Below are 11,793 nucleotides of genomic sequence, written 5' to 3' on the forward strand. Positions count from 1 at the left end.
AAATACTCTTTTCCTTCAAAAAAATTATAAAACTGCTTTAAAATTAATTCTGAAGAGAATTTTTCGTGGCGTCTGTACTAACGAATGTACGTACGTATCTCGCATAACTCAAAAACGAGTAGCCTCAGAACTTTGAAATTTTGTATATAGGACTGCTATAACATGTAGATGTGCACCTCGTATTTTGGTTGCAATCGGCCGCACCAAACGTATATAAATATATTTATATATATATCCACTCTATTACCCAGTTCAGTGATCTCAGTTTCTTTACTTTTATATGTTTGTAAATTGTACATATTTTGCTTTAAAAATGATTGAATTATGTTGTTTTTATCTTCCGGTTAAGGATTTTATGCCTTTAGTAAATCTGTGTGCAATATTTTTAGAATTATCAGCAATTTTAAAGTTGTTTAATTGCCGCTAAGCCTGTTTTTAATGGCGGCCATTGATGTTTACATTTGAAACAGGAGACTAGTGGATTTGTTGCCAATCTAGAGAAACTTAGCTTCGCAACAACAAAGATAACGCATTCGTTTATTATTGCCAATTAAATCATGCTTAATTCTTTCTGGAATTTTTTCGAGGAAATAAGCGTTTGAGATTTACTTAATTAGATGGTTTATGTAATAACTTTTAATCAAGCTGATAAATAAACAGAAATTTCTTGAAATAAATTAAATTTTAATTTTAAATTTATTATATTTTACAGGGACGCTGAAATGCAGCTTTTCGCATGGGCATCTTGTCCCCACACGACTCCTCTAATCAGAAGCAGACGTGTGTCTAAGAAACATCTTAAACTGCCCAACTGCTGCAACGTTAAAAAAACGCCCCTTTGGAAGTAATTTAAAATCTGAAAAATTTCAGATTTTTTTTTTTTATTTATTTATTTTTTTTTAAACGTTTTGTGTGTTACCTTTATTTATAAAATACCATGTTCTTTGCACTTAAATCATAAAATTCAGTTCAATAGCAATGTCGCAAAATAATTTTAAAATGAGCATATCTTCAGAATTTCCGATACTACACAGTTCCGCGCGCTGGAGATAAAAATGATTTTTCTACACAACGTTGCCATTGCTCATTTTGAAATCCTTGAATTTGTTAAACAAAAATTCGTTAAATATTTACGAAATAGGAAATCGATAATAAAACGAATTCCAAATTTGGTCTTCCACATGACCATATTCGTAGGAGGATTACGTCATTTAAAATTCGATGGCTCTATGTACCGTTGTTTTATTACAATGCGAGAAATATACATGCATTTATGCAGATTTTTCATTATTTCTTCAAATATAATGCAGGATTCTAACATTTGGTGGCAACAGTTTGAAAAGTGAAACGGACATTTATAGTGAACCAACGCAAAATCGCAAAACGAACGAAAACAATAGTCCTTCAGGGACAAAGCCCCTTTGGACTTATAAATTAAACTATACTTTAAAAAAAAAAAAAAAAAAAAAAAAAAAAAAAAAAAAAAAAAAAAGATAATCCACGAATCCCACCTTCCTGCTATATTAATTTCATAATTAATCGGTTATTTATGAAATTAATTGCAGGAACATGAGAATAATCTGAATAATCTGAAACTCCAAGCAAACAACCAATAACTTATAAAAGTACAACATCTACCAGTATGCACACGTTCGCCATATCGGACGAAAACCTTGATACCAGAGAGGGTTAAACAACTTTTCCTCCGAGGCTATGGAATGAATGAATCTCCGCTACTTGAAGCTAAGGTTAGCAAAATGTTCTAGCAAAAAAGGCTAGCAATTTTAAATAAACCTAAGGCTTTACTTGAAAAGCTAAGCTACATATTTAAATTAATTAGACTAAGGCCAAATTAAAGGAATCGTAGGCGTGTTCTTTGATTCGAAAATGAGCAAAAAGGGTGATCACTATTCAAAGATGTTAAACACTCACTCGAAAGAATTAAGCTTGTATTGGGTATGTTGAGAGCGGTTCATCTAGAAATTATTCACATTCGTCGTTATCATCGTCGCTTTCATTATTTTTTATCTGCTTTAGCTTGAATTTCAGCTACTTTATCCTCGACAGTAGGCATCTCGAGGCAAAGCGATAATATTGGAGTCAACATTTACATAATTTTCAAATTCTTCTGCACTCATTTCCTAGCCTACTTCTTCTTCTTCCTCAGTGTTTTGCCCACTTGTCCAGTCCAGCCTTACGGAAGCAACTGGTAATGCATGCTTATGTAACGTTTTCCCGTGCACTGTTCATTAAAGTATCGCTTCGAGTAGGTTTAATGAACCTACGCATCTGAGGTTGTTCCTATTTTTTCTTTTCTTTCGAAAGGCATCAAAATCATCAAGTGCTTCCGAAAGTTTGATTTAAAACTTCTGATGATCCCTTGGTCCATAGGCTGGATAACGCTTGTAGAATTCTGTGGTAAAAAGTCAATCCTGATCACTCTCCAAGATAGAAAGTCACTTGTTTTCAGGATTTATGACTTATCATTATCTTTTGGTTGACTTCGTAATGTTAAAGAAATTTTTCCAAGAAAGGATTAACTGAAATAGTAAAAATTGCTCCTATAACCGGGATTTCCTTGTTAAAAGAGAGTTATGCTCCTATAAACTTAACATTGTACCAACCAAGTATTTTCGATTTCCTCATTAAATTTGGGTTCTCGTTAATCAAGGCTCTTTATCAGCGATTTGTACTGTATAATGCAAAATATTTTATACAAAGAAATTGCAAAAAGAATTCAAACAAAAACATTTTGAGTATCTAGGTCGAGGATTTGCAAGACAAGGGATTTGTTCACAAAAATTCAAGCGTCAATTACGGGCATCTTCATTAAAATTGCGTGACTGTTCATCAAGGAAAGAACCGATGTGAATGATAGATAGAGGGAACGAGATGCTTTTGGTACTCAGTTTACATGCCGAAAACCAAACACCTCTGAACCTCTGAACTCTCTGAACTCTTCTGAACTATTCTGTCTGTCTGAATTGGCTTAACTCGCCGTAGAAGAGGGTAAGCAAAGGCTATCGGAACTATGACTGCTCAATGGGGAAGAGAAGGTGTTTGAAGTGATTTAGGCGAAGAAGGTATTAAAAAGACAAAAGAAAAACATCAGAGGAAGATCGCATTATTACTCTCATGGGGAAAAGGAAGTTTTGAGCGAATCAATACTGCCACAGTTCTTTAGGAGTCCCAGTATCCCGTGCTTTTTTGTCCTTGCCAAGGAAAGAAAATTTAGCGTCAGGGAAATTTGAGTTGATAACTCTCACTTAGTCACCATAAGGATATTTTAGAAATATTTCATATATATTCAGATATTCATAAATATTCACCATAAGAATATTTTAGAAACGCGAGGGAGATTGTAGTTTAATAACTTTAATTACTTTTGTTGCATTAAATCATGTTCCGATTTCAAATGCACCAGTTAATATGGAAAAATCCATAAAAAATTGCAGACAATGAAAGTTTTGATAATTTTAGGTCAGTATATTATTCATATTTATACTAACAGTTAATTTAACGTTTTTTCCTTTAATTTAGTATTAAATAGTTATAATTAATTATAACTATTTAATACTAAATTAAAGGAAAAAACGTTAAATATTATTATTACTAAATTAATATTAACTATTAACGGTATTAATAGTTAATATTAATTTAGTAATAAATTACAATTTATTTTTATTTTGGAGGGCCCTCTTCTAGATTCTACACATCGCAATCCATTTGGAATCATAAGGTAAACATTTCCATGTCATGAACACACATTTTTTTGGCTTTCCCAATAGTTTACAACCTTCAGCTGCCGCAGCAGCTGGCCTCAAACAATTACACATAACTGTTTATCATATTTCTGCCATTACAACATTGTTCAACGCTACACCGTACAACGAACTTGTGCCTACGAAGGCTAGAATAGACGGAGTAAGCTTTCTCTGTATGTCTCGTGCAAAGAAAATGAAACCATAAAACGGCACGTTATATCGTCACCACTTATCATGGCCACTTCCATAAGCGGACTTCTGGTCGGTATTGTTTGCATTCTAATCGGCATATTCTACTGGTTAGCTATTCATCATTGAAGGTTTATAAGTCTCCAATTCGAATTTTAATACTTAACATAAAAGATTATCTACTTTGCATATAGAAAGGACTGAAAATAATTCTTTCAAATTTAATAAAATCTAGGCATATGAAAATGTATAACTGGATACAACTATAAACTATAACAGAAATGTATACTTGTTAAAACCTGGAAGATCACTGGAAGTTTTAATGGTATTTTATGCAAATTATGCCTAAAACTCTTTTCTGAGCCCACGGACGTTGATGTTTGCTTTCAAATATAGTGTATTTTATTTAATAATATGTTTCGTAGTCTGTCTTATAGTTCATCTGTCTTGACGTCATGCTGTTGACACTTTCTCGGCTTCAATTTTGTGACGTCATGCTTACTTCATCTATTTTAACTTCCATGCTATTAACTCATGACTGCCAATTCACGGGCAATTCAAGAATGGCTCAAGCGAGATGCCAGAAACAATATTCTTAATGTTGCTAAATGAATACCAAACATCGTCTGCCGAGATGAAAAGTGTTTTATATAAATTTTGCACGATAAAAATAAAAATGAAATTTGAAATTATTTTATGATGAATGCCAAAATAAAAATTGAATTTTAAAAGTGCTATAGATTCCAATGAAGTTAAATTATGTGAATAAATACTACAATTCAGTTGTCATAAACTAGGCTCAAATGGAAACACTTTTGTAATAAGGCGTTTCAATTCCATAGTGAAAATCTATAGCTTTATGACTCGAGCATTCCCATCCATATCAGAATATATAATTCTATACTAAATGAATAATATATATAATCAATAATTCTGCAAAGCTTCCATTTCGAGGGGCAGATTTTCTTCTTTTATCAATACTAATCATCTGCCTTTAAGTACGCTTTCATCTTTGTTAACACTATGAGAAGTAATCTGAAGACCAGCGTTTCCAAAAACTTTGGAAAAGACCTTAAATTATTTTCCATCATTCAGAGGATGTTTAGAAGTTACCGCGTCATTAGGTGTTGAATTCGAAGTAGCGTCTACGACGAAATGGCCAGACATTAGAGTCATTCGCATCGCGGATTATTGGAGAAAGCCGCAATTAGGTCTCGTATTCAAATATGAATTTATACGAGTTATTAAAGTGAGACACCTTTCGTACCTAAAAATCTGTAAGCCAATAGTTCTTTTAGGAGGTACTTTTGTTTGTTTCACGTCAACCTCCCAAAGGCCACCAAAATGAGAAGCCAAAGGCGGGTTAAATTTCTAATTAATTCTGAGAACACTCATTAGATAACTATGACTTTGCAATTCTTTTTAACTCTCAGCTAGTTCTAACATGATGTTTCTTAGGCAGGATAATTTTATTTTGACCTCTAGAAAGAACTGCATTTCTTAGTCTTCTACGGGCCATTCACGTCACCCGTAAGTGGTGCTTTCGCTCATTAACGTAGCGGGTAAAGAATAGAATTTTTTACTTATTACGTGCTCTGCACTTAGGCACTACACGGAAAAGTGTGGAGCTCTTTTTAAGGAAAACTGGCTCGTATCCACATTAAACATGAGAATAAGTGATAAGTGACAGAGGGCGTGGGCACCATCCCTCTACCATGATGGTCAATTGGTATAGCGCCACGTCCTCCCTTATCTAGATTCCGGCTTGAGGGGCCACACGCGAGCCTCCCACAGCACGCCCTGTCCCAACGCCCAGACCGTACCGTCAGCAGTCATGCCGACCAAATGCCAACGGAGGGACTCCCTTCCAAAGTGTCCGGGCCCAGCGTATATTAATTCCAATAAAAGTTTACATGGCCGAACAGAGGCAGTAATACATTCGTTTGATATCATTGTGTATAAGTGCCACTCAAATGCATAATAATAATAATAATAATAATAATAATAAAATTTAAAAAAAAAACCTAAATGCATGAATACCTGAGAACTTAATGCGTGTGCATTTGAGTACTGAGTACAACGTTACCTGGATACTGAATACATTAATTTTAGCATACTTTTGTAACATGTTCATTCGTACACACCGACCTAATTAACCACATAAATACGCACATAAATACACACATAAATACACTTAAAGACATAATAAATAAATACCTAAATACATAAAAATCTGAGAACTGGTTACGTGTGCACATGAGTACTAAATACAACGTAACCTGGAGACTGAATGCATAAATATTTGCATGTATTTGTGACATGTTCTTTCGTACAAATTGACCTAATTAAAACCCATATATACACACATATATACATAAATTCACAAATGCCGCTTAAATACATAATAAATAAACACCTACAGTAAAACCCCGCTTAACCTGGGGGATACGTTCATCAAAGTAGAGTGTAATGCGAAACAGCGCTAAACGAGGCTATCTTTACATATAAATATTGGGGTTAGGGGAAGATGGCTAAGAAATTAGTTAGGTATTAAATTTAAAAAGTATGTTTTTTTAATAAAAATAAAACCAAACATTTATTTCTTAAAGCCCAAATTAATACCACATTATTATTTCTTGCAAAAATAAAAACAAAATATAAATAACAAAACGAATATTCTTAAAAAAAACAAATAAAATTCTCAGTCATATTTAGTTAGCCTTCCGCGTTTTCAGTGTTCTGCCTTTTTGTGACAAAAGCATCTAATGTTGTTTGCCTTTTTCTTTTGCGTTGTTCTCTTAAAAGTTCTTCATAAACGGATAGAGCATCTCTAACACCACGCCTTACTTTTGAGCTCCTGTTCAAAATTCGGATCATTTTCAATGAATTGATCCATTATTTCAGTTATGGTAGACAAACTCCTCTTTACAAACGCCATCGAAAGTTCTTTTTACTCTTCTTCTGAATCACTGCTGTCAACATTTTTGTTTTCTTCTTGTTCAGTTAATTCCTTGAGCTCATCATTAGAAAGACTGGCCGCTGCTTCTTGAATTATTTCTTCGACATCTTCCACATTTACCCCTTCAAAATATGTCTGTACAATACCGCACCAAACAAGAAATACAAGTACACTCTTTTGGATATGTATTTGAAACCTATCGCTGCATAATATTTCGTGGAATCCCCGGGTTGAAATAAAAGAGCGCTAAACCGAAACAGCGCTAAACGAAACAGCGTTAAGCGGGGTCTTACTGTATATGCCTGAGACCAATTACGTGTGCGCATGCGTACTAAATGCAATGTTACCTTGAATCTAAACACATAAATAATAGCAATCTAATAACTTCACATATTATGCATACCCCTGTTGTATATATATCAGCATGTTCCCAATATTTACTTAATGCATTTTTACTTATTGGTACTTATATCTTTGCATAATTATCATTACATAATTTATATATATTGTAACCTGACTAGTTTTAATCGTGCCAAAGCGTGTGTTTCTTCAGGCTGCTTTATGCTACTATCACTAGGCACTTTGACATAAATCAACACCTAATGCCGAGAGTTTTAACATTATGTTGCAACCACGAAACGCCCATGTAGCCAGCCCGTCCGCCGGAACGTGAACCCGATCGAACCACTAGTGTTTAGCGGCTTTTCCGCTCGGCCGTTGATGGGCCAAAGAATAGTATTGTGATCTCAACTTACGCACCTGAAATCAGAGTTGCTAAACTCGTAAGATATATTTTAATTTTATAATGGTTATTTTAATTTAATTAGTCTTTCTTATCTTGCTTTGTTTCAACTTACAACTCCCTACCAGAATAAGTTTCCAGAATCGCGTTGAATGCAAATGAGGAAGAGATAGTATTAAAGGAAAATTCTACTTACTTCGTCAGAAAGAGCTAGGAATCCTGAGTAGCGTGCGTTTGCCTTTTGGCTAAGTCTCTCTAACTGCTGTTGTGCTTGTATTATTAAGTGCCTTTTGATAGTTCGTCAGCTAGTTTAGATTACAGGCCAACTACAATAGAATTTTGTTAGATTCCGCTAAATTCAAAATTTGATGGCTAGTTTTATCACAATTCGAAAAACATATATATATTTAAGCAGATTCTTTCATTATTTAATTTCTTTAAATATAACACAGGGTGATAATATTTGGTGGCAACGATTTGAAAAGTGAAACAACGCTTGTAGTGAATCGACGCAAAATGCCGAAACGAAATTAATAGTCCTTCTGGGCAAATTGCCCCTTTGGAATAATATATAAGGACTACGATAAAATAACCTACTTTAAGAACTTTTAATTACTAATATTTACTCCAAAAAGAAGAACAATGCTGTAAGAGATAAGAAAAAACATTTAACCGTATGATGTAACAGTGGTATGCATATCTTTCTATAGGAAGCTGTTTGGCGCAGTTGTTCTGTAATTGAAAAGATTAGGCATTTGTAATACATTTTATACAATTATTCATGACAGATAATCTTAGTTATTTTCTGAAGTTTGAAATTTTTTTATGCAAAATATCTTCAACAACTGTAAATTGTTTTAAACAGTTTAAGAAGAAATGACTGATACACAGGAATTTTAACATTACTAGAATTTGAAATTCAAATCTCAATGATTAATGTTAAAAAAAACCTAATTCTTATTTTTATGAATTTCATATTAAAAATTTTCATTTAAACCATTGCTTAAACGTTGACTGAAGCAGAATTTAAATCTCTGCAGATAAAGTATTTATTAAAACCCAACATATCTGGTTGCAACGAAGGTTTTCTGCTAAAAGACGTTCTTAATAAAGTTACAAAAAACATGAAAGCAGTATCTTTAGTGCGGGTAGTAATCACCACCCAAATCTATGATTTTTCTGCCAATGTTTTGGTAGTTTTTAGAACTTTCGGCCCAGAAACTTCATGGCAGCGAGTCCCAAAACAGATCAACTTCATTTCGGACGTCGCGTGCAGAATGGAAGAGAGCACCAGCAAGATGTAACTGCAGATGTGAAAAAAGGTAGAAGTCCAAAGGAGCGATGTCGCGGCTATATGGTGGGTATGGCAAAAGATCATATTCGTGTCCGTACAGAGTCCATCCGGTGAATGCACACACATGTGATCTTGCATTATCTTGATGGAACATTACCTTCTTGCGCCGGCAATCAATTCGAAGTTTTTCCTTGATAGCAGCGTCAACATGAACTAGCCCCTCTAGGTACAACTTACTGTCAAGGGTTATCTTTTTCCACTTACTTCTTGTGGATAATACCACGGCAATCCCACCAGATACAAGGCATGATCTTTTTGTTAATCAAATTGCGTTTGCAACGCTGCCAACGGGATTACCGGGTGCAGACCAAACCCCTTTTCGGCCTGTATTCTTGAAGGAAATCCACTTTCCATCACATATGACAATCCAGTCCAGAATTTTGTCCTTGCATTGATATTTGAGCAGATTAATGCAGTCCCGAATACGCCTGTCCTTATCTGCTTGAGTCAGCTCATACGACACCCAGCGATTGAACTTGTACGTCAAGTTTATGCGATGCATAGCGCGACTAATGGACATGGCACTGATGCCTAACTCCTTAGTAAGCTTTCAAGTGGCTGCATACTTATCTTCTTCCACAAGGTCTTGCAGGTGGGCCTCATCAACATCAGTAAGCCGGCCAACTTCTTCAATGTCATAGTCTCTGTTTTTGAAGTTTTGGTACCAAACCTTTACAATGTCATATGATACAAGATTAGTATCTAAAACTCTATACATAATTTGGTGACTTTCTGTAGCTGACGTTTTGCAACAGAACAGGAAGTAAATAATAGATCGTCTACAATAACATTAATGGAAAATGATTATGGTCCAAGCATCATGCTGAATCCCCACAAATCATATCGAAAGCTAAATTGCATCGAAAAAGGTCATGCTGCTAATTTTCTGGGGTTCCAAAGATGTGTATTTTGAGCTTCTTCCAAGCTACCAAACTATCAATTCAGATGTTTGCTGCCAATAACGTATGAAAGTGGAGGAGGCAGTCAAAGAGAGAAGGCCAAAATTGGCAAATAACTAAGGAATCATGTTCCACCGCGACAATGCGAGATCTCACTCATGTTTAGCAATATGTACGAAATTATTGGAGCTTGATTGGGAAGTGATGTCGCCTCTCATATATATCCTCGACCTTGCACCATCGGATTGTTATTTTCTTCAAAGTTTACAAAACATCTTAAATGGTACAAATTTCAGTAATAAGGGTAACCTCAAATCGCACTTGTTTGAGATTTTCATTGATAAAAACTAGTAGCTCTAAGAGCAAGGAATGATGAAATTATCAGAAAGATGGCAAAAGCTCATCGAACAGAATGGAAGATATCTGACTAATTGTTAATTTTCTTATAGAAGTTAAGTTAATTTTCTTATTTAAGTTAATTTTCTTATAGAAAAAATTGAGTTTTATTTCACATTACAAAACCGATATCACCAACCTATAGTTTCCGATCGTTACTAGAATGTTTTGTCCAGTGAAGGAAGGTCTGAGAATTCGTGTAGCAAAATAGGCTAACATCAAATATTTGATATATAATTTCTTTAAATGTATTTCCACTTTTCCTGCTGTAACAGCATCGATAAGTTCAACATAACGTAATGTCAGCTTTTTAGGGGGAAGACATTAACGCATTCTTCGATGACGATAGGCGCCACAAAATAACGTCAAACTGAATACTAGTACACTAGTAGCATTCATATTTACCTCGCACCAACTCAATAGAAAAAATATTAAGCCTTTAATTTCAGACCGCCACTGATTAAATTCATCTTTTAATTTCACAAAATAATTTTGATTGTCTCAGAGCTGATTTCCAGTAGTCCACAATCATATTTTGAATCATAACTATTATGGGAGTACGGGTTCGTAATGGATTGAATGCACAGAGAACTAATAATAGATTGATACAATTTATTTTCACAAAAGAAACATTTTACATTTCTGGAACTTTCCTCAAAAGTACTCGTACAGCTCTTCACAGTACGACAGAGCACAATCAGCAGTTACCACATTAAACTACTAAAATCGTTAAACACAGCACAATGCAAAGGTCATCTGAAGAGCAAAGCTCGCACAGAGGTCTCTCAATACTCCGAACTCTGAACTGAAATGAACTGATGGTGTCTCCGGTCTTATAAAATTTTACCCCAGTCGCCGAGAATTTCCAGTTCCATCCATTTCTCGAAATCAGTTACAGTTACATTATGCTGGATATGGTTACAGTTACGCATAGGAATAAGATTTATTACATTTATACGTGGATTGGACAAAGATGTTGCCAAATGGTCGCTAAGTTTGGAGACAAAAGTTAGTCACCAAAACCTTCACCATTTTGGCGATATCTCACTGATTTAGCGAGATAGCTATTCACCTGAAGGTTAAATGAATTTGCTCCTGTAACCTTATTTTACGGCGGTGCTTCATTCTCTTCAGACTTTTCTTGTTACATGATACAAAATTCGTCTTCATTGAATCACAGTTAGTGCAATATTCTCCATAGAATTTTTCCGTAAACATCTCAAAATTGGAGAGTTCATTCTAAACTTGCAAAAATTCCTTCTTTTAATATTTCCATTGCCGTGGTAGATAAAAAGAAGGCGTTTTCGTTGGTATCAACTCCATAAAAGTGATCATCTATGTATAATACAGTACCCAACGTGTTGACAACTTCGTTATGTTTCTTTTCATATTTTCTTATAAGACGTTTTATGGTGGCTGAAAGAATAAATGCACTAGAAATGACACCAGAAGTGTTTCAGGTCTTGCGAAGAACTTTATAATAATTCACG

This window comes from Stegodyphus dumicola, chromosome 2 (genome assembly GCF_044657685.1).
Source record: "Stegodyphus dumicola isolate Sdum_Otavi_A_Nest chromosome 2, ASM4465768v1".
Lineage (NCBI taxonomy): Eukaryota > Metazoa > Arthropoda > Arachnida > Araneae > Eresidae > Stegodyphus > Stegodyphus dumicola.